Below are 24,111 nucleotides of genomic sequence, written 5' to 3'. Positions count from 1 at the left end.
AAAAATCAAGAACTGTCAATTTAAACTAGGTATTTTAAAGACAATTAATTTAAACTTACCTATCCTATAACTACAAAATCAAGAACAAACCAAGGATAAATAAGTAAGTATAAACCAAAGTTAAGTAATTTAAATGCAATAACTCAATGTAAGTGTAAACATTAATGAATGTATTTAACATTTCTAATAAACTCTATCTTATCGTTGGATACCCGATATGAATTTGTAACAACATTTATTTATTCCTTATTGCTATACGGAGTGGAAACATGGACTCTCGGAATTACAAGTATGAGGGGTATAGAAGCCTTTAAAATGTATGTTTTTAGAAGAATGCTGAACAAAGAAGAATGCTGTAAACAACAGAAAAACGAGTTATCTAGGACATATTCACAGAGAAGAAAAATATAACTTTCTACGACTCATAATGGAAGGAAAAGTATAAGGAAAAAGAGCTCCAGGAAGAAAAAAATGCTCCTGGCTGAAGAATGTAAGAGACTGGACAGACATGGACACACATTCAATACTAAGAACAGCTCAAGATAGAGAGCAATTTGCTGTAGTTATAGCCACTCTTCCATAATGAAAAAAGAAACCTTAAGAATAAGTGTAAACAGCATTTTATTTAAATTAATTTATTCGACAAAAAACATAATATAATTAAGGAATAGTCATTTCTATAGTTAGGCATATTAGGTTATAAGTGCACGAATCGTCAGTAACAGCCGGCAACGAGTGGTAAATAAAAGTTCAGTGATTAAAAATACTATAAGAAAAGTAAATGTTATATAATTTTATAAAAATGTATTCTTTTCGCCTATCCGATTTAGCAAATCGCTCTATGATTGCCTCAACATTTAGAGAAATTTCAGGATGCACATTGATGAGTGCTAAACCAGTTAACAGAAGTTCTATTTCTAAGCCAAGTCTTTGGACGCTTAAGCGTAGAACGCTCTGTTGTTGCTGCACTGACTGGCAGTGTAATTAATATTTGCAGAAATGTTCTGATATTTGGATATATACCTATGAATATTGCAGTTTTCTAATACTTTTAAAATACAATCAGGAAGTTTTTCATTATTTTGCACGACTCTTTTCCACTTTTGAATCCACAGTGAAAACTCTTGTTCTTGGAAATAATATCCTGGAAGGTGGAAGTTAAGATGTTGACTAAAAGGGATAAACAAATAGATCTTCGGAAACATTCTTCGCAAAAGTTAGCAGATTGGTTTAGACGACAGGTTGGACGAGAAACTATGAGGCATCTTTAATTCAATGTCTAGTTGTTCAGCTATTTGTTTACTTCATAGTAAAGTTTGCTAAAAACAGATTCAACATTTGATCTTTTATTTTGAAGAATGCATTTAGTGTCCTCTATGGCCTCAGTAGCCTACTTAAAATCTAATTTTGGTGACTGAAGAAGACGACTAAGGATACAGTTGTACCTAAAATATCACTAAGACAAACTACTGTTTCACAGTTTCACAAATACCTTTTACAGCAGCCCCCAGTTCCTTTATTTGTATTCACTATCGTATCAGACAGAGCTAATGCAACAACAATATTCACTTTGATATTTATTATGTATAAATTATAAAATGTAGTACACAGTCTCAACAATTATAATACATATTCAAATTACAAACAACTAATTCGTAGACAAAACTGAAGATAAGAAATAACTAATAAAAAATAAAAATGTGCTAATTTCGTGCGAAAAGTCATGTCATGTACATTGAATGAGCAATGTGTGGGCGGTAATTCTACCTCATCGATAATCGAACGATTCTCTGGCACTCAAATGACGAATTGTCAAAATTTGAAAATCGCGTAACTCTGAATTCGCGGAAGTCAGGTTGTTAATCGAGGTATTACTGTATTCAGAATTGTTGATTTTTTTAAAGAGCAATTTAAAAAGGCTTCCGTATATTCTACACTTACCCCTACAATAAATGAGTTTGAATCATTTCAACTCCTGACTTCCAGCTTATAGGGTTGATAGGTTTTAAATTATTTTTTTTTAGGATTATTTGATTGATATTTAATTTTGTTTTGGGGGTGGTCATGACCCCCGTGCCCCCTCCTTGGATCCGCCACTGATCATCACTTGTTCATAATTTGTTTGTTTATGGACGCTTTCTACTGAAGGTAGACTAGAAGAATTTTTGTAATTATCCATTTCTCAGAATCTACAACGCATCATACTATATTTAAATAAAAATTTCCCTTTCTCAAATTTATAGAATTTGTAAATTACGAATCATTTAATCACTTCAGAAAAACGTAATGTGCAAAAGGACGCATGTATAACATTATAAATACTAATTAAAGGGCTTCCACAATCTTTTTAAATTGCTTGAAATAAATTTTGCTTAAAAAAATCTAATTTTTCTTGCCATAAACATCCCTTGCCTTATTCGCTTTAAAATGCCCTCTCGCAATCGATAACAAATTTCAAACTGTACGTCTTCGCATTATCCTCCATCCATGAATGAAAAAGAAGCAGATACTGCACGACCTACAGTCTCCAAATAAAAATACACGCCAACATTTACAACACAGTAACAGTTTCTCTACAAATGTCAGTGCCAGAGTCTACCAAGTAGGCGTCGAAACCCGGCAACGTTCGTAGAGGGGATAGCGATATCCGTTTCGGCTGATTGGACGGATAGCGTGGATTCCGGCACCTCGGGGGCGGAGCGAAACGACTGGTGTCTCGTAGGGGGCTATGGGGCATGGCCTGTGCAGCATCCCTGTGCTGAGATGTTCAGGGCTTTTTAGATGCGACGGTAAAGTTTATGCGGACGCTATCCTAGGCCTACTAAGACGGATGGTTTTCAAGGTTTTTTGGGTTTCTAACGAGATTTTGAAAGCGCGCTCTCCTATTGTGCACCTTTGGTGGAACTGATTTTATCATTTATTTTTGTTTTCGGTAACTGTATGGACTGTGAAGTGTTTGTGTTTTGTGTTATGGGCGGTTTTTGACCAGGTATGTTTTATCCTTCTTAAATTACTGTAGATTTAAATCAATATAGGTCAAAATATTTGATTTTGATAGAAATTTAAAAACTTTATGGCTGGATCGACGCTTATCAGAGCTTTGTAACCTTTAGGTATAACCAATAATGATTTAATTTAATGTAGATAATGCAAATTAATGTTTCGTGACTTTGTGTTAGAAGTAAATTTTTAAAAGATATCATAAAGAATATTATTTTCTCCCCATTTATGCTAATTGCACTAAAGATTATTTTATTTCACTATAATTTTCTATATACATCATCCTACATAACCGCTTTAAGCTAATTTCATGACTTTTCTGATGTTTACTTCCATTAACAACTGATTTTTATTTCCAACACAGAATTCCAAATTCCATTTCCGCATTTCCTAATCACAAGAAATAAATAAATTAAATATTGTATAAAAGTAAATTATTTACTGAACATAAAAGATATTGCTTAATATAAAAAAAAAACAAATGATTTGCAACGCTTAACACAAAAATAATTTTAGATAGATAAATAGATAAATACGTTTATTGAAAATTTTTACGTACTGTACATGTCATGTCACAATATAAATAAAACAGTTATTTTTAGACGCACACAAAAGTAGTAGAAAGAAATAATACGGTAGATATCTAAATAAAGTACCTAGTTAAGAAATAATACAATATATAATGTAATTGTAATTTTACACAAAAAAAATAAAATACATTGAATGGTTAGATATCTTCTTCTTATAGTGCCGTCTCCCTACGGAGGTTGGCAATCATAATGGCTATTTTTATTTTTGAACTTGCTGCTCTAAACAAATCAATCGATCTACATTGATACCAATCACGAAGATTCTTCAACCATGAGGTGTGCCTTCGGCCAGCAGATATTCTTCCTTGGATTTTTCCCTGTATTATGAGTCTCAAAATTTCATATTTTGGTCACCTCATCACGTGGCCTAGTTATTCCAGTTTTCTGATTTGTATAGTGGTGATTAGTTCTGTTTCTTTACCAACCCTCTCCAGTACTTCTTTATTTGTAATTCTATCAGTCCATGATATTTTTAATACTCTGCGGTATAACCAGAGTTCGAAAGCCTCGATTCTTTTTAAATCGCATTTTTTTAATGAACAAGTCTCAGCTCCATATAATAATATTGAAAATATATAACAGCGAATGGTACGTAGTCTGATCTCCAAATTTAGATTTTTGCACGTTAGGAGTGGCTTCATTCGTATAAATACTGATCTGGCAATTCGCCAATCTATTCGCCTGTTTTTTTCTGCAGTATGATCATTGGTTTCATTGATCAAAGTTCTCAAGTACAATATTTTTCTAATTGTTCTATCACGTTACCATTGATTGCCAATAGGTGATGTATATTTTGTGGTCTTTTTGTAATTAGCATGTACTTCGTTTTTTTTAACGTTTATAGTAATTCATATCTCAGCACTATTCATACTTGAGCTTTCGATAAGATGTTGTAGATCTTCTATACTCGTTGCTATGATCACAGTGTCGTCTGCATATCGTAAGTTATTAATTAATTTTCCGTTAACGGTAACTCCCTCTTTGATATTATTGAGCGTGTTTTGGAAATTTTCTTCAGAATATAAGTTAAACAAAAGTGGCGACAAAACACATCCCTGTCTAACTCCTCTACAGATCTTCATTTCTTCTGAGTGTTGCCCATTAATTTGAACTATGGCACTTTGGTTCCAATATAATGCTTGCACTATATTTATGATTTTACTGTCAATGCGCTTGTTCATAAGTATTGATATTAGTTTTTCATGTCGTACTTTATCGAAAGCTTTTTCTTAGTCAACAAAGCACAAGTGTAGATCAACGTTTACATCCCGACATCGCTGAATCAATATGTTGATGGCAAATAGTCCCTCTCGAGTACCCATTCCATTTCGGAACCCGAACTGCGTCTCGCTAATATCCTCCTCTAGCCTTTCGTATATTCTCTTATGTATTACTTTCAACAGTACTTTTAAAGTGTGACTCATGGTCATGAGGCTCAGTGTTCGATAATCAGAGCACTCTTTTGCTGCTTGTTTTTTAGGGATGGTTATAAATGCTGACTTGAGCCACTCTTATGGTATTATTCCCGTATCGTACACCGTGTTGAATAAATCTGCCAATACTTCCAAGTTATCCTCTTCCAATAGTTTTAACAGTTCTACTGGTATGTCATCTATTCCAGCTGTCTTATAGTCTTTAGAGTTTTTGATAGCATATTTGATTTCATCTATCGTGATCTTTTGTCTCTCTAAAGGATTTAGTTCTTGTATTTTCTGCATTTCACCTCTTTCATCTTAGAAAAGTTCTCTAACGTACTTCTCCCATCGACTTTGTTTCATCAAATAGATTTTCTTAGCTGTTTTGATTTTTTCCTTAATTATTCGTTGTATTTCTTTATACTTCTGTAGATATTTTCCTTTATATTTCCTTCTTTCTTCCATCTGTAATAGTATTTCTTCTGTCATTCTCTGTTTTTTAGCCTCTGACCTAAGTTGTATCGAACTTTCTTGAGCTGGTTTCAGTAATGTGTTTTTTATATCATACCACTTTTTATTTACATCCATAATTTGTTTGTTGTCAGTTAAGTTAGTGTTTTTTGCATATTAACAATCACATTATTTTTTAATTCATTTTTTATTTCTTCGTTTTTTAGCATTCTTACATTAATTTTTGGTTGTTATTTTCTGAGCTCAATTCTTTTAAATATATTTTTACGCCAGCAACTAACGGATTGTGGTCTGAGTTAACATATGCTGCAGGATAAGTTTTAACTGAGGTTATAAAGTTTTATATCTGCTATTTACGAGTATAAAGTCTATCTGGTATCTGACAATGTGGTTTTCTGTATGTGAAGGAGACATCCATGTATATAGTCTTCTCTTAGGAAGCTGAAACCAAGTATTGGCAATTACCATATTCTTTTCTTGGCAGAATTCTATAAGCCTTTCTCCTCTCTCGTTTCTAGTTTCTAATCCGAACTGTACCTACTCCAATTTTTGCATTAAAGTCTCATAAAATGTAAGTAATATCTCTATATTTTGTTAACTTGATTGTATTGTGCAATTCTGAATAAAACTTTTCGATCTCATCTTTGGTCTTATCAGGTGTCGGAGCATAGACTTGGATCATATTATTATTACAGTTCCGTGCTTGAATTTTTAGCATTATTATTCTTTCTGAGATTTGAATCATACCTAGCGCTGATTTTCTAATAGTGTTGCTTATGATGAAAGCTACTCCGTATCGATGATCAGTTTTGTCTCCCCCAGTGTAATAAATATTGTGGTTATTTATTGATATCTCTCCATTTCTTGACCATTGTACATCGCTAGCTCCAAGTATATCTATATTTAGCATCTCTTTCTCTTTAATAACATTATGTAGTTTTCCAGGCTGATACATACTTCTTACATTCCAGGTAGCTATTTTTATCTGAGAGGGTTGAGTATTTTTTTTTTGTTTTCTGTGCAAGGGTTTCGCATGTTGACGACCGAGAAGGTCTTGTTGTGCTCCCCTGCTGGATTTTGGTCTCCGATTACCATAATCAATAATGTCTCTTGCGCAAATAGTGCTAGCCGTTATAATTTATACCAGAGATGTCATCAGGGACCTTTATTGCAGTGGTTTCTCGTTGCCTTCTGTATTCTGATGCCGTTGACCACTTTCTTGGTTCTTCCTCCTTCGAGACCAATTTCTCAGTCTCAGGACAACAGAGTGTCCTTCCACTTACTAGCTCATCCGCCTTAAGCCGTTGGCCAGTAAATGGTGGATTGCTGATCCCGGCATGGTTGGGTATAACAAATAATATTTTCATAAACGCCCCACTAGGCGCTCAAACCTAAAAAATTCTGTATAGGTACTATAAAAAAGACTGTTCCAACAAGAAACTTTGTGCAAATTTATAAAATTGTTTAGAAATCAATCTTGATGATATCAATATTTCTACTTAGGTTTAAAAAAGAACTATATTGATTACACTAAGTATTCTACTAAGCTGGGCAACAGACAGTCTGAAATATGTTATAATTAATGATATTACTTTTATTTCTTATATTACATATGTTGATCAACATATTTTTTGATTTATTGCAAATTTTATAAATAGTTAACACACTTTTAATTACTTTTTCTTTGTCTTTCTTTACTTATTACTTGTCTCTCTTACTTTCTTACATCTGCCATGGTATTCTGCTGAATCAATAATTCTAATTGCTACTTTTTGTAGAATGAAAACCTTATATGCATTTTTTTTATTTATTTATTTTCCAAGCAACGATTCGAAATCTGCCCTGTTTGGACAATAATCAAATTTAATAATACAAACAGAGAAATTAACATGAGCGAAGAATATTTGCCAGTGCTGGTACATTCCTTATTAAATTTAACTAAAATTATTATTAAAAATGTTTTTCTTATATTCTAAACAATTTAGTTATAGTAGAAAACAAACTTAGAAAAAATATCTTCCTTCACACCTCACACTACAAAAAAGCTTCAACTGTATAAACAAACGTATTCATCTCCCGTTTCAATGAGAATATACGCACAAGAGTCCAAAAAATTTAATTTATCACTTAAGAAATCTCAGGTGGATACTTGTTTCACTTGTGATAAATTTAAAATGAGAATAAAACTCAGTACAGATGAGACAGAAAAATATGCATCGCTCAAGAACACGAAGAGCACAAAAAAGCCGTTGACACTGCATATGAAGAGAAAAGAAAAGACACCCAGATATTCAAAACTAACAGGCTGATCCAAACTTTTGATTTGTAGCAATGCCTACCGACTCCCGATTTAAAATCATCTGTAATTTTTGTGGTATGAATGCTACATGGGGTATGAATCAATAGCCGGCAGGGGGGCTAACCACATTGTTTCCTGCTTATATCGCCATCTCATGACTATTGTACCCTCCCAAGTAGAGCATGTTATTTACTATTCTGATATATGCGGTGGACAGAATTGCAACTCCCTTGTGACATCCATGTTAACATTAATTATGAATACATAAAGTTGATCATTATGTTCTAGGTTCAACATTAATCTTTTGTTGACTATTTTTTCCATAAGTTTACATGAAGAAGATGTTAATGATATAGGACGATATGATTCTGGTTGTAATTTAACTTTATGTGGTTTAATAATATAAATAACAATGGCCTTTTTCCAGATTTTTGGAAATGATTTTTGTGACCAAATACATAATATTAAACAGTTGGAGTAGAAACTCTTTTGCTTCTATGGAAAGTGTTTTAATAAATTGTATTGGTATGTCGTCTGGACCTGGTAAAGTATCTTCCATGCTATTAAGTGCTTCTTAAAACTCCCCATTCCTAAGAGATGTAATAGGTAATTGTAATAGGTACTGGCTCCTCCTGTTGTTTGTAAGTTAAGAACTTGTTACTGTAATTTTGGCTGGATCAGAATTTTTGATAGGATCAGCTAGTTCATTTACTGTATTCTGTGGAACAGTCAGTAACTTCCTTTTTTTTTTCTAGACTTACGATTTGTTGATAAGTATACTGTTCTGTAATTTTTTTAACTTTTTGCCAAACTGATAATATATTCGTGTTGTTGTTAATGCTAGATATGTACTTCTGTCAGGATTCTTGTTTGCTTTTTTTATGATTCTTCTTACTTCAGCTCTACATTTTTGTAGAGCTGAAGATCTACTTCAGCTCTATTAATAGATCAATATTTTTGTATTTTTTGTATCGAATCCAAATTGTTTTACTTAATTGAATAGCGGCCTCACATTGTGTGTTCCACCAGGGAACTGGTTTGTGTTTCTTTAAAAGTTGAGTTTTTCTGTGGCTATATTAGCAGCATCCAGTATAAGCTGATTAAAGCTCGTGAGTGTGTCGTCAATAGACTCGAAATTTTATTTCTGATTCATTCTCTCTGATATAATTTTTTCTAATTCAATCCAATTTGCCTTTTTTAGTTTCCATTTAGTGTTTTATTAAGTTTGGGGGGAAGTGGTCACTACTATACAAATCTTTAAGTGCTGTCCAGTCGAGTTGAGTGAGCAATGAGGGTTCGCATATGGAAATATCAATGGCAGAAGATGTTTCCGTAGCCATATTGAATCTTATTGGAGATTCGTTGTTAAGTAGGCATAGGTTCATAGTGTTCAAAAAGTTTTCTAATACATTTCCCCTCTGTGTTGTTTTATTTGATCACCATCTAATATTATGGCCATTAAAATCTCCCGTAACTATTCAAGGTGAGGGAATTTGTTGCGCAGCGGATCTCCCACCGACCATGTTATATTCTGTGTACATTTTATTTCATTCTGTGATAAGAAACATATAACTATTTATCACCAATTTTGGTGTTGTGTCGCGAATTGGATTATGTATATTTATATAAAAAAGTATGACAAATTAAAAAATTATGCCTGTGTAACATAATTGAAGCAAATAAAACATACCACTCAAATATTTTGAAAAATTATATTTTAGCGGCAATTTGTGACAAACATTATAATAATAAGAAATTATTTAGTAAAACAAGTAAGAAAAGAATAATAGGTATACAGAATTAATAAGAACTTATAAACCAAAACAACAAACAAAGGCAAATGAATTAACAGAAAGTAGGAGACTTGGAAAACGTATCAAAAAAAGTATAAAGAGATTTAAGATAGTACTGTAGTTTTTTTTTACTCTGTACATCACAAAAATATGCTAAAATGATTTAGTTTGTGTTTTACAAATTTTCGAAAAATGAACACTAAAAGAATTGCGTCTTGACACAAATACCGCTAAGCTACATTGACAAAAATGCCGCTAAGCAAAATCAAAAAGCCGACTATGAAAATTTCCTATCACTTTATTAGAATAACAGCGCCATAGCATAAATATAAACATTTTACAGTACGAAAAAGGCCACAACTTAATTCATCTTTAAAATCCCATTTTCTAGGAACATAATTTAAGAGCATACCGTTTAAAAGTATTTCTATCATCATACAATAAGATGACACACGCAGCTCCCAAAAATATGTCAATAATATTAAATAGAACCCCATACTTCGAAATGCATTTATTCAAGTGTGAAAGTCTAGCTGAAAGAAATAGCGAAATAAAAGATCTGAAGTGTATTCAAGTATTTTGCTGGAGAAAAGATTAAGCTACACTTGCCTGCATTTGGGACAGGTATAAGACGGAGCTTTTGCCATTTGTGAAAGTGAACAAAGGCACAAAAGAGTTCTTTATGTTTTTTTAAGGCAAAATTTGTTTAAATAGGTAAACACTGTTTAAAAAGAATTGGTTATAACGCATTTGAGCAACAAACCATTTTTTTGAAAAAAGTAGTAAATTTATATTACTAATCATAACCAATCATAATAGATAAAGATTTTATTAACAATAAACAATATAAATCTGTTCAAGCAAGACTTTATGCTGATGACTTAATTATTTACGTCAAAGTCAAGAACGTTATTCGTATGGCGTCAATATAACAAGAACACTTAAATAAACTAGTAAATTGGTCCCTAAGTACCGGTTTCAGGTTTTGCCCTAATAAAACAAAATGTATAATATTTTCAAAAACACATATCGAGGATACCGAACCTAGTGTTTAAAAACCAATATCTTTTCTAATATAAACGATAAAATTTAGGAGTGATATTTGATCAACAGCTAAATTGGAAAAGTCAAATTAAGCAGTTAGTTCTTTCATGTCGAAATGACCTTAACTTATTAAAGTACCTAGTTCACAGACCTTGGGGTGCCGATAGTAACACACTACTCATATTATACAGATCCTTAATTCGTTCCAAAATTGGTGTTACATCACACCTTCCAAAGGATAATACTTGGAGCGCACAGAACAACTCCGATAGATAGCATAAAAGCTGAAATAGGTGAGCCCCCGCTAGAGCTTTGTAGGTAGCCATTAACTCTTAGTTGCACTTCTAGCATAAATCTAAATAAAAGAATTCCAATAAATAACATTTTAGACATATCCATGGCTAGCTACTCTTGAAAGTTCACTCTCCCATATTCCCGCAGAATTTATCATGCAATGAACCTACTTATCTGCAAGCAATTTTCACTTTTATATCAATACAAGAATATATCTTCATCTTCACCTTAGAATATAAAAATTCCAACAGTCAATTGCAGTCTATTACAATTCCAAAAAAATAGCAACAACTCTAATCTTATCATACAACTCTTCAGAGATCTAGTTAACTCTCATTTTGATTAGACATTAGTATACTATACAGACCGTCTAAAACTAAAAATGGAGTCGGAGTGGCAGTAATTAACAGCAAAGAGATTTTTAAACATAGAATTCCAGATATTGCAACTATATTAACAGCAGAACTCTATACAATTTACCAAGCGATACTACACGCAAATGCAAATGAGATGATCAAAATATTAATCGTGACAGATTCTATTTCATAGAAAGAACTTAATAAATTGTATACTAAAGATACAAGCATCAAGTTTCTCTGGGTCCCATCACATGTTGGAATAGCAGGTAACGAAGCAGCAAAGAAAAATGCCAAAGACGCTATAAACGACAAATATTCGCAGAAGATAACAAGCTAGTGGTTCTAAACACATTTCATAAACTACCACCGAGGAGATTGTATACATGGAAGGCACCAGCAGATAAACCCCATAACGTAATTAGAAACCAGATAGATTATATATTGGTAAATAGAAGATTCAGAAACAGTTTTAAATCTATCAAAACATATCCAGGAGCGGACATTGAATCCGACCACATACCTTTAGTGGGAGTCATGGATGTGAGACTGAAGACCTGAAGACAATAAAGAAAAAGTCTAGACCTAACTACGACATGACAGCCCTGCAACATCCGGAAGTTAAAAAGCAAGTGGGGGAATATATTAACAACCAAGTTAAACAACTAAAAGAAGAAAATAACATCCAACGAGAAATCAATCAATTCGAAGAAATAATTAAGAAAACTAAACAAGATCTGCTAAAACCAAACAAAGAAACAAAGAAGAAATCTTGGATGACTCCAGAAATCTTTCACTTAATGGAACGCAGAAGGGTAATTAAAGGAAATAAAAATGAATATAAAAAAATGCAGGCTTACATCAGAAGAAAAATAAGAGAAGCTAAAGAAAAAGAAGCTGTAGAGAAATGTAAAGAAATAGAAAGACTACAAGCCAAACATGACAATTTTAATGTACACAAAAAGGTAAAAGAAATAACGGGTCCTTTTAAAAAGCGAACACAAATGAAACTCATAGACACCAATGGAAAATTAATCATTGACACCCAAGAGATGAAAGACAAATGGAGAATATATTTGGAGACACTTTTTCAAGATCAAAGAACGGATTATAGGCATCCATTTTCAGAGAGGATGACGGGCCCGGACATACTTAAATCCGAGGTAGAAGAAACAATAAAACGGATGAAAAGCAGGAAAGCTGTAGGGCCTGATAATATCGAAGCTGAATTTTTAAAACTCTTGGAGGAAGAAGGAATAAATTGATCACGGCTGTCTTCAATAAAATATACAATAGAGGAATCATTTCTGATAAATGGCTAGAATCAGAATTCGTAGCGATACCTAAAAAACAGGGGGCTAAAAAGTGCGAAGAATATCGAACAATCAGCCTAATGAGCCACATGTTGAAACTGTTTCTTAGAGTCAACAATGGAAGAATTTATAAGAAGTGCGAGGAACAAATATCGGATAGACAGTTCGGCTTCATTAACACAGTGGGTACCAGAGAGGTACTTTTCGGAGTACAGGTACTGATTTAAAGTGTGCTTCAAATACAGTGCTTGATCGACTATGAAAAGGCATTTGACAGAGTTCAACATCAAAAGATGATAAACATTTTAAAAGAAGCAGACCTGGATGACAAAGACCTCAGAATAATTTCAGAACTCTACTGTAATCAGACCGCATACATGAAAATTAACGGAGAAGAAACAGATCACATAAAAATACTACGTGGAGTGAGACAGGGATGTATCCTATCGCCGTTGATATTTAATATGTACTCAGAGAACATTTTTAACGAGGCTCTTTACGGAATAGACGAAGGCATCCTTCTAAATGGTGAAAGAGTAAACAATGTTAGATATGCCGACGACACCATGGTGATAGCAGATAGTTTAGAGGGACTTCAGAGGCTAATAGACAGAATAAACGAGTACAGTCAACAGTACGGACTAAACATTAATACCAACAAAACGAAACAAATGATTATCAGCAAGGAGAATATAAATGGGGCTCATCTATACATTAATGGGACGCAGATAGAGCGAGTAAAACAGTATTGCTACCTGGGAACTATTATAAACGAACAGTGGAGCAATGTACAGGAAATAAAGTGCCGCATAGGAAAGGCAAGAACGGTCTTTAACAAAATGAGCGCCATCTTCAAAAGTCACAACATATCCCTAGATACAAAAATGAGACATGAGAGATGCTATGTTTTCTCTATGTTGTTGTACGGGGCGGAGGCATGGACGCTTACAAACACCACTATTAAAAAACTTGAATCATTTGAGATGTGGCTTTATAGAAGAATGCTGAGAATATCATGGACAGCAAGGATCACGAACAAGCAAGTTCTAGAAAAAATGAAGAAGGAACCAGAGATTGCGTTTACGATCAAACGCATAAAATTGCAATATCTGGGACACGTTATGAGAAATCAGCACCGTTACTCCCTGCTGCAGTCTATATTGCAAGGTAAAGTCAAAGGTAAGCGAGGACCCGGTAGAAGGGGAATATCATGGCTGCGGAATTTAACAACATGGTTTAAGAAAACCTCAACGGAGCTGTTTCGAGCCGCAGCGAGCAAGGTCATGATTGCCAATATGATTTCCAACATCCGAAATAGGATCGGATAGGAACCAGAAGAAGAAGAATCCCCATATCACCACAATCTGTAAGTCTGGATCTAAAAAGCTACTACATAAAGCACTTGTTCGAGAACTGGAACAATAAATGGAAATCCACACCATCAAAGCTTCAGCAGATAAAAAATAAGATTGGACCCGAGAGTATTCAGACGAAAGCAAATATTTATTTCCCGTTTATGACTTGGACATAAGCAGTTTTCTCATAAACTTTTATTTGTTTAAGAAAGAAGAACGTCCAATTTGTGATGAGTGTGGTTCACCACCTACGGTACAACATGTGCTAGTGGAAAAGTACGAAAACATAGAAAATCTACTTTTGTTTTGAAAAGGACTTTAATTTATGACTCTAAATTTATGACACTTATTAAAAGATACAATCTGAAAATAATCCAGGTATACGCCCCCACCAGCGATTACGAAGATAAAATTGCTGAAGCCTTCTATGAGGAAATCGAAAGAGCAAAAAAGCAGGAACCGGCTCATTAAAATTTAATAATGGGAGATTTTAACGGGAAACTCGGAAGGAAAAAGGACGAACAAGAAGTGGCAATCGGAGATTTTGGAATCGGAGTAAAAAACAAAAGAGGCGAAATGCTTACCAACTTTCTACTGTAACACAAACTGTAAGCAATGAATACCTTTTTTAAGAAGAAACAGAAAAGAAAATGGACGTGGGCTAGTCCAGACGGAAGAACTAAGAGCGAATATGATTGTATAATAACAGACAAAAAGTAAATTATTCAAGATGTCACTGTACTCAATAAACTGTCAGTAGGAAGCGACCACGGACCAGTAAGAGCTAGAGTAATGATAAACCTACAAAAAGAAAGAGCAAAGATGATAAACAGTTGCAAACGCATAGTTTGGAATTCACCAAATCAGCCAGAAGCATACATAAAAAATATAGCCGAAACTTTACAGAGTAATAATCTCAAACCTCTATGTATCGACGATCACAATAAATTAATAACAGACTCGGTTAGAAACGCACAACTCAAATTTTGCAATAAAAAATGACACCAAAAGTAAAAAGATTAGCAAAGATACAAAAACTCTCATGGAAATACGACGAAACCCAAGCGAGAACGAAAAGGGAAACAAAGAAGATAGAAAACTAAATAAAAGAATTTCAGCGGAAATTAGAAAACATGTAAGAAGATATAATACTAATGTAAATACTCAAACAGTAGAAGAGAACAAAGGTTTAAAGATAATGAAAATAAAACTCACACAAAGTAAAAAAGAAATATACAAGCTGAGAGATAAAGACGGAAAGGCAACAACAGATAAACAAAACATTCTGAAAATAACCAGAGAGTTTTAGAAAGACCTCTATACCAGCCAAAGACTACAAGACAATTTCCCGACACGAGTAAAGACTCTCATAAATCAGGGATCGGAAATACTTTTACCCATTACTGTGTCAGAAGTAAGAGCAGCTTTAAAGAAAATGAAGAAACATCGATCGCCTGGTATGGGGTGGTGATGATGGACTGGTTATTGAGGTAATAAAAGCAGGAGGAGAAATTCTATTAAAATCAGTAAGCAAACTGTTTAATAAATGCTTACATGAGATTACGATTCCAAAAGACTGGAACAATGCAGTCATAGTCTTGTTGCACAAAAAAGGCGATATTACTAAATTAGAAAATTATAGACCCATCAGCCTCTTGACACATACGTACAAACTCTTTATGAGAGACTAACATCTAAACTTGATTTCTATCAGCCCAAGGAACAGGCAGGCTTCAGGGCAGGATATGGCACAAATGATCATTTGCATACCATAAAGATCTTAATAGAAAAGTGCATCGAGTACAACATACCACTGGTTCTTGCATTTGTCGATTACGAGAAGGCTTTTGATTCTGTAGAGTTTGAAACAGTACTGGAAGCCCTAAATCAAAGCGAAATAGATTACAGATACACGACACTAATCAAAAACATCTACAAGAACGCTACATCAAGTATACGACTATACGAAGACACAGAAAAATTCAGCTTAGGTCGAGGAGCTAAACAAGGAGACAATATTTTACCAAAATTGTTTACGGCAGCTCTAGAGTCAATATTTAAAAATACTCAATGGCAAGATATGGGCATCAATATAGATGGAGAAAGATTAAATCATCTAATGTTTGCAGATTATGTTGTATTAATCGCAGATAACTTACAGGATACAGTTTCTATGATACATTCGCTTAAAAGTCTGTCTGAAAGAGCAGGATTAAACTGCTCTTTCAGACAGACTATTCTAAAAAGTTCAATTCTCATGTCTCTCAAGCGAAAGGTTTATAAGCAATGTGTTTTGCCTGTACAAACTTATGGAGCAGAGACTTTAACACCCACGCAAAAATCTGCGAATAAACTCAGAGTTACACAACGAGCCATGGAACGTGTAATACTGAACGTGAGCCTTCAAGACCCCATACCAAACCAACAAATCAGGCAAAGATCAGGAGTTCAAGACGTCATAGAAAGAACCACGATCCTTAAGTGGAACTAGGCAGGGCACTTAGCCAGAACACAAGATGGACGGTGGACAAGACGTATTATGGAATGGAGGCCCAGAAACTATAAAAGAAGCCGAAGACGACCACCGATTAGATGGACCGATGATATAAAACATGTAGCGGGAAACTGGCTACAAGCGGCCCAGTGTAGAGAACACTGGAAAGAACTGAGTGAGGCCTATGTCCAGCAGAGGACGCGATTGGCTGATTGATGATGAACTTGATGGTTCTGTAATTTTATTTAAATCTTGTTCTTTAGGTATGTGTATTCACGTGTAAAATATGCAATATATGACAGTTTTCCGGAAAATATGCAAAAACGCTATTTTTTCATACGATAACCACAAATTAGCAAATTATGTGGATTGCATAAATGCTCTTCTCTACTCATTACCTTTCACAATAATTTCTGTCACTGATGGAGGCGAAACTTCAGGAACAAATAGTTCCAGACGGTAGTCTATATAAACAAAAAGTAACGAACTAGCTTATATACTATATTTAACTACTCATTATCTGGTGTTTGTTCAAGAAGTTATGGTATATATATATATATATATATATATATGTATATATATAACAAGCGGGTCTTCTACAGCTGGCGCCGCTTCTCGCATCCTAATTTCCAGCGTTTTCTGTCGAAGCAATCTTCAGTTGTTAGATCTCTGGCGGTCATTGCATCGTCGACATCGTCTGTCTAGGATCGTCTTGGTCTACCTCATTTTCTTCTAGTTGGAGGAGTCCATTCTTCTATTCAGTTGTTCAGAGCTGCAGCCAAAAAAGGGAGACGGTACTGCAAGAAGAAGATTCGTCTATTTTTTTTGGCCATCTATTTTCAGGCATTCTCTGAAGGTGTCCATACCAGTTAAGTCTTTTGGCTTCGATTGTGTCTATTATGTCTAGATCGATTTCCATTTCTCTCCGAATATCTTCGTTTCTCACCCTATCAAGTATAGTGAGCTGGCAACATCGTCTCCAGTAGTTCATTTCCATGGCCTTAATTTTTGATTTGTTTCTTTGGTTTATTTCCCAGAGTTCGGCGCCGTACAGCCTGATACTTTCTATTATTGTTGTATAGATTCTTCTTTTATTTTTTTTTGTTATTTTTTTATTCCATAATAGTCCGTGTAGCTGTCTGATGGCTGATCTTGCTTGGCCAATCCTGGAGTGTATTTCTTCGGTACTTCCTGCTTTTAATGTTATTTGGACTCCCAAGTATTTAAAATTGTCTTTTGGTTTTATAGTTCCCATTTCGATTTGTAGGCTTTCTGGTTTTTCTCCTACAACTAAGTACTCAGTTTTTTGTATATTAATTGTGAGGCCCCATTTGGTATACTCATCTTCCACTTTCTTCTCCACACTGAGAGTGCCTCATTTAGATATATTTTGAAGAGTGTAACTGCTATGCAGCAGCCTTGCTTTAGGCCCTCACTAATAGGAATTTCTCTAGTTAATCTATTTCCAGTTTTAATGTTTGCCATCATTTTTTTGTAGAGCTGTTGTACTGCTTGTATATTTTTTTTGCTTATTCCTTGTTTTTCCATTGCTACCCAAAGCATTGAAAGTGGTACACTATCGTATGCCTTTGTCAGATCTATAAAGACTATATGAGTTGAAAGTTTGTGGGCTTAGAAGTTATGGTTTTACTATAAAACGGTTTAAAATATATTATATTCTAGTTATATTAGTATATCAAATGTGCCATTCCCTCCCTGTAAAGTACCTTCGGTATACTTGAAGTCTAGACTATTAAATTGAGTCGGTTTATGTATTCAAAGGACATAAAATGTGCACTGTTAATTTGTTAATTGCTAATTGTGGTTGCACTTGTGTTAAATTTATTGACTTGCAACAATACGTTGCCGTTGCCGACGTGTCACGGTGCGTTCACTTTTAACTTTATAACCCATAACAATGTTTCCTTTAAACTAATAATGAGACAATTTCGACGATAACAGTGATTTACTTGTTTTGCTACTGTGCTACGAGAATTATTGCCACAAAAATAAACGATACAATAATATTAGAACAGGAACGACAATTATTTCGAATGCGGGAAATTTTTTAAGAATATAATTTCTTAGCATTTGATATATTTTTTTTTTGTTTTATTTATTCGCATTAACTACTAAGAGTTATTAGCGACATAAGTTACATTACATTGCCTACAAATATATTCACATTACAATTACAACTGATGAAATAGACCTACATTCTTCAAAAAGTTTATAACATTTACCGAATTAAAATGAAAAAGACAGTAAAGATTTGATTTCACGCACAAAGCGTCTATGTATCTGTTGATACGTATTTCGACTTAATAAGTCTCATCAGAACAGTTATTCATAGGCGTTCTCAACGTGAAAAATAAATATTTTCTGTCTTAAGAAGCAACAATAAAATGGCTTCGTTATGGACGCAATAGCGACATCTGATAGAAAAATCGGTAAAATAGTTTCGAAACAAATTCAGATTTATGCTTTAATCTGAACCTTTTAAAAATTGAAAGGTATAATAGACGTTGATAAAGATGTTAATAGCTGTTATATCTTTTTTATATCTATTTTACCGATTTTTCTATCAGATGTCGCTATTGCGTCCATAACGAAGTCATTTTATTGTTGCTTCTTAAGACAGAAAATATTTATTTTTCACGTTGAGAACGCCTATGAATAACTGTTCTGATGAGACTTATTAAGTCGAAATACGTATCAAAAGATACATAGACGCTTTGTGCGTGAAATCAAATCTTTACTGTCTTTTTCATTTTATTCGGATCTACTCTGTATGAGTACAAGAAACAAATTCGTTAAGGATTTCTGCTTAGTTGATAGACATGTCGTGGAATGCAAATTTTAGATTCCCCATGTCTCTATTAACATCTTTATCAACGTCTGTTATACCTTGCAATTTTTAGAAGGTTCAGATTAAAGCATAAATCTTAATTTGTTTCGAAACTATTTTACCGATTTATTTACCGAATTATAATCATCTTTTAAAATAGATGTGAGGTTAGTTGCAAGGTTATGGTTAGTACTTATATTGTTGTGTTTGTTACACTCCATTAGTATGTGTTACACACTTAGGTCTTTATTACAAAAGTCACACTTAGGAGGATTGACTCTATTAAATAGGTAAGAATGAGTTAGTCTTGTATAACCCAGGCGTAACCTGTCAATGTTTTCACTGTTTCACACTCGGTTTTATTGTTTTAAGTTTCTCTGCAGTCGTATTCCACTTGTTTTGCCACATACACATCATTTTGTTTTTATTAAGCGCTTTCATATCACTCGCTACTACTTCGCGCACTTTTGCGCTTCGCGCTTTGGTGCTGGTTGTTTCTTCTTTAGCACACGAATCTGCTTTTTCATTTCCGTATATGCCTACGTGTGATGGAACCCATAATAATTTAATTTGTAATTGGTGAAGAAAAAATAATTCTAATTTTATTAAGCTGGCAATTGGATGTTTGGAGTATAACTGTTGGGTGGTGTGAATGAAACTTAGAGAGTCTGTAATTATTATTACTTTGGAGTGATCTTAGTGCTTCCAAGATGGCGTACAGTTCGGGTCTAAGGATGCTATTAAACAAAGATAATTGAAAAGTTTTAGCAGCATTAGGAAATATTACTGATGCTCCAAGATTTTGGTTTGTTTTTGAGGCGTCGCGTCGGTATATATAGAAAGATAATCGTTATGCTGGTTGATTATCTCAAGAAAAGCTTGTTTAATGTAACTATGGTTAATTTCAGTTTTGTTGTATTTAGTTAGGTCAGTATTGATTTGAAATGGGGAAATTGTCCAGGGAGGGGGTGTTTTCTCTTCTCTTTATTTCTTCATCATATTTCCCCATTGTGTCAAAAACGGTTCCTAGGTATGTGTAATGGTCGCAGGGCATGATGATTTCGTTATTTTCTAATGTGCTGTTCGATAGTTCGGTATTTATTAGTAGGTATTTTGTTTTTTCTGTATTAATTTTTAGTCCCCACTTTCTATATTCTCCTTGTAATTTCCTTGTCATGTATTCCAGATCATCTTTATCGTTTGCTATAACAACCTGGTCATCAGCAAACTGCAATGTATACAAGCAAATCTCTCCAAGGTCTACGCCCATGCCTCTGCATTTTCGTTTCCACTCTTTCAATGCTTTTGCAACATATATTTTAAACAAGGTCGGTGATACACAACACCCCTGACGTAGACCTTTATTAACCAGGAAGCTTTGCAATAGTCTGTTTCATGTTTTATTTGTGATGTTGACCCTTCATACAAATTTCTTAAGGCTTTTATTAAGGTGACACTAATATTCGTCTGTCGTAACACGTTGCAGAGTTTGTTTAAGGATACTGTATCGTACGCCTTCTGCAAGTCAATAAACATGAGGTGGGTTTCTTGATTTGTGCTTAATTTTTTTTTCTATTAATTGTTTGAGGCAAAAGATATTATCAGTACAGCTTCTTCCTGTTCGAAAACCGGATTATTCTTCTTCCTCTTGGTCTTTGTATTCCTTCTCAATGCGGTCTCCAATTATTCGTCCATACAAACGGCTGAATGTACTAGTGACTGATATCCCTCTATAGTTTTCACATTTAAGCTTATATCATTTCTTATGGATCGACGAAATATAAGCAATTTTCCACTCGTCGGGTACGGGAGAACTATTTATAAATTGATTTATGCACCAAGTGACGGTTTCAAACAATTTTTGTGATCCACATTTTATTAGTTCGGCTGGGATATCCCCTGGTCCTGGAGACCTACCGTTTTTCAGTTCTTTTATAGCTTTTCTAATTGCTGTCACTTTATTAACCTCTGTTGGTGATTGAGTTAAGTATTCGTCCCTATTTTCTGTCAGTAGTTCCCCATAGTACTTTTTCCATTTTTGTGTGGATATTAATTGAATGTTTGTGCTCTTCCTTTCGTTAGTTCTTATTTTACTGAGGAACTTCCATGTTTCTGTACATTTTCTGCCTCCCAGGTAGGTATTAATTTCCTGGCACTTCTTATCCCACATTTCTCTTTTTGCTTTTACTTGTGTTCTTCTTGTTATCTTTTTGAGTTCCAGGTATTTATCTCTATTTTTTTGTTGTTTAGTGCTCATTCATATGATATACGCTTGCTTTTTCTCTTCTACGAGTGCTTCTATTTTTTGTTCCACCATAGTTTTTCACTTTATCTTTGAGTGTTAGAGCCGAGTACTTCTTCTGCACCTATTTTAACGCTAATGACTACGTTTTTATATACCTCCTCTACTGTTGATGTTTCAGTTATATTCATTAGTGTGCCATCCAGTCTTTGTTGATATAGTATTCTTGTACTCTCTTGGGTCAAACTATCAAACTTCTTTTTTCCAAAGTTTCTTCTTGTTGGGGTTGACAATTTGTTTGATTATGAGTTATTTTATATCTAAATGGTTCACTATATCCAAATGTCTAAATAGTTGTATCTTAAGGTTATTTATATATTCTCTAATTCTTTCGTAAAATGTTGATCTTGTCTCTTATTAAAGTATGTATTAGGGAAATGGCTGGTTTTGATATTATAGTTGACTGGATTATTATCATTTGCAAGAGAAGCTGACGCATACGATAAACTTAAGTACATTCTCCTATATTCTAAAGTTGGTTCTCGCGTTAGGCATTAAAAACTTACGACAGGCGATGTTCGGAAAGCTCCTGTAGCAATTCGTAATGCACTGCTTTGTATTGTATCTAGTTGCTGTAATAGAGATTTTTTAGTCGAAGAATAAACAATAGAACCATAATCAATTTTAGACCTAATTTGACATTTGTATAAATACATGAGGCTAGAGAAATCAGCTCCCCAATTATGAGCGGCGATGGTTCTTAATAAATTTATTCGGTTTTGACAAGTTTCCTTTAAGTTTACAATATGGTCTCCCCAGGTTAGTTTTTTATCAAAAGTTATACCTACGAAGCGAATGCTATTTTTAAATTCTAATAATTGCCCTTGGAGGTATAATGATGGATTTACTTATAAATGTTTTTTCAAAAAAAAACACACATTTTGTTTTAGATGTAGAAAACTTCATTCCTATGGATTCTGACCAGCGACCTAAGCTATCTAGTGAAATTTGAATGTTTTTGGGTAGATGTGATATTTTTCCCGTTAGCAAATATAACCAGATCATCAGCATAAAGTCTTTCTTTCACTAGTGGGGAGCAGTGATCTAGAATATTATTTATAGCAATTAAAAAAGGGTCGTGCTTATTGTAGAGCCTTGCGAGATGCCGTTTGTTTGTATTTTCTTTGAAGAAAACATATTATCAACTCTAACTTGAAAGTTTCTAATTTTAAAGAAGTTACTAGTAAAGTGTAAAATATTTCCTTTTAGGTTCCACTTGCGGAGTTTTCCTATAATGTTGCATCGCCATATAGTATCATATGCTTTTGTTATATCTATAAATAAGATTTTTTGCATCTTTTTTGTGGTCCCAAAATTAATATTCTCTGAAATATTTAGCCTGTTCGTATGATTGTTAGAGGTTCAGTGACATTTTCGTCTCTGACAATTAAAGTATGTTAGGCGGCAAAAATGTTCATTTTTCATTTCATTTTACAAGAGACCCTTTTCTAAGTGTGCTAAACTTACTCTCGTTGCCAAGGCAGTACGCTTCCGAACTTTTTCAAATCATTTGGCATTGTCATAGACAGTTGCTTCTAGCGTTTGTCCAAATTTCAAGTCGAATTTGTTAAATTTTCTGTTTTTGCCCCTTTTTATAGAAAATAAGTAGCAGTAGAGTTATTAGAAGCAGTTTAATCAGTTCAATACGTAGTTACAGTTATAGTGAAATTTCAAATACCGATTCCTGTTTTTTGAGAAGCCGAGTTTCCAAAGTTTGTGTTCCAGTGCCCCAACATCCAATCTCAATAATTCGCAGTGTGATATGCAGTTCTTTTGTTCGTGTTCAGAGATTTCCAATCCACTTTCCACCCCCAGAAATTTTTAGTGCTTTTTTTAGTGAAATCCAGGTAACTTTTTGTGTTTTAATTTTAGAGTAACGACAGATATTTTTTTTATAATAATAATTGCTTTCATTATTTAAAAAGATACTTTTTATTTGCAATAATTTTTATTTGCCACAGTTTATAGCCCAGTAACATTTGTAAGTTTTGTAGCAACAGAGTTTGTAAACGAATTGGACATCATTATGTAAGTTTTCTTTGTTATTTTTGGTATAAATCTCTATATTTTTGTAACTGTTTGTGGCGAGACACAATCAATGTTTTATTTATTTCTCTAAATAATTTTTGTTTGTTTATTTTAGAAAAGTCATTTTTGCATTTCCAATAATTATTTCGATAGTTAACACTAGTTGTTGTAATAATTATAATTTGGCACCTCGAAGCAGCGTCCATTTTAAATTGCTAGAGTTCCTTCCTGTTGTATGTTTTGTTTGTCCCTTTGTTCCAGGAGATTTATGTCAGTACCCAGTTGTTTCATTTTTGTAGTTGTCCCAATCTAATCCCCTTGCCATTCAACTTATCCACGACCCAGCTCTCCAAATAAACCCTGAGTGCCGTTCGCACAGTTTGGTTTATTTTGCTTGTCCTATCTTTACCCCAATAGTTTCTGTCCCCAGTTTTCAAACCCCCTATAATTATACCCTATGTCATCATCATCACGTAGCGCTACAACCCTGGCTGGGTCTTGGCTGACTG

General features: G+C 33.9%; 1 protein-coding gene across 1 annotated transcript in view; it reads left to right on the top strand.

Moving 5' to 3' along the window:
- Nucleotides 1-2,801: 2,801 nt before the first annotated feature.
- LOC140450406 (LIM/homeobox protein Lhx9-like) overlaps nt 2,802-24,111 on the top strand; it is a 127,247-nt gene continuing 105,937 nt past the window's right edge. Inside the window, exon 1 of the mRNA XM_072544023.1 lies at nt 2,802-2,989. The gene's annotated coding sequence lies outside the window, so the exon portion shown is untranslated. The remainder of the gene's footprint in view (nt 2,990-24,111) is intronic.

The sequence above is a fragment of the Diabrotica undecimpunctata genome, chromosome 9 (assembly GCF_040954645.1).
Source record: "Diabrotica undecimpunctata isolate CICGRU chromosome 9, icDiaUnde3, whole genome shotgun sequence".
NCBI classification, from domain to species: domain Eukaryota; kingdom Metazoa; phylum Arthropoda; class Insecta; order Coleoptera; family Chrysomelidae; genus Diabrotica; species Diabrotica undecimpunctata.
Note: the sequence above shows the minus strand (reverse complement) of the source record. Positions and strands in the feature narration are given on the sequence as shown.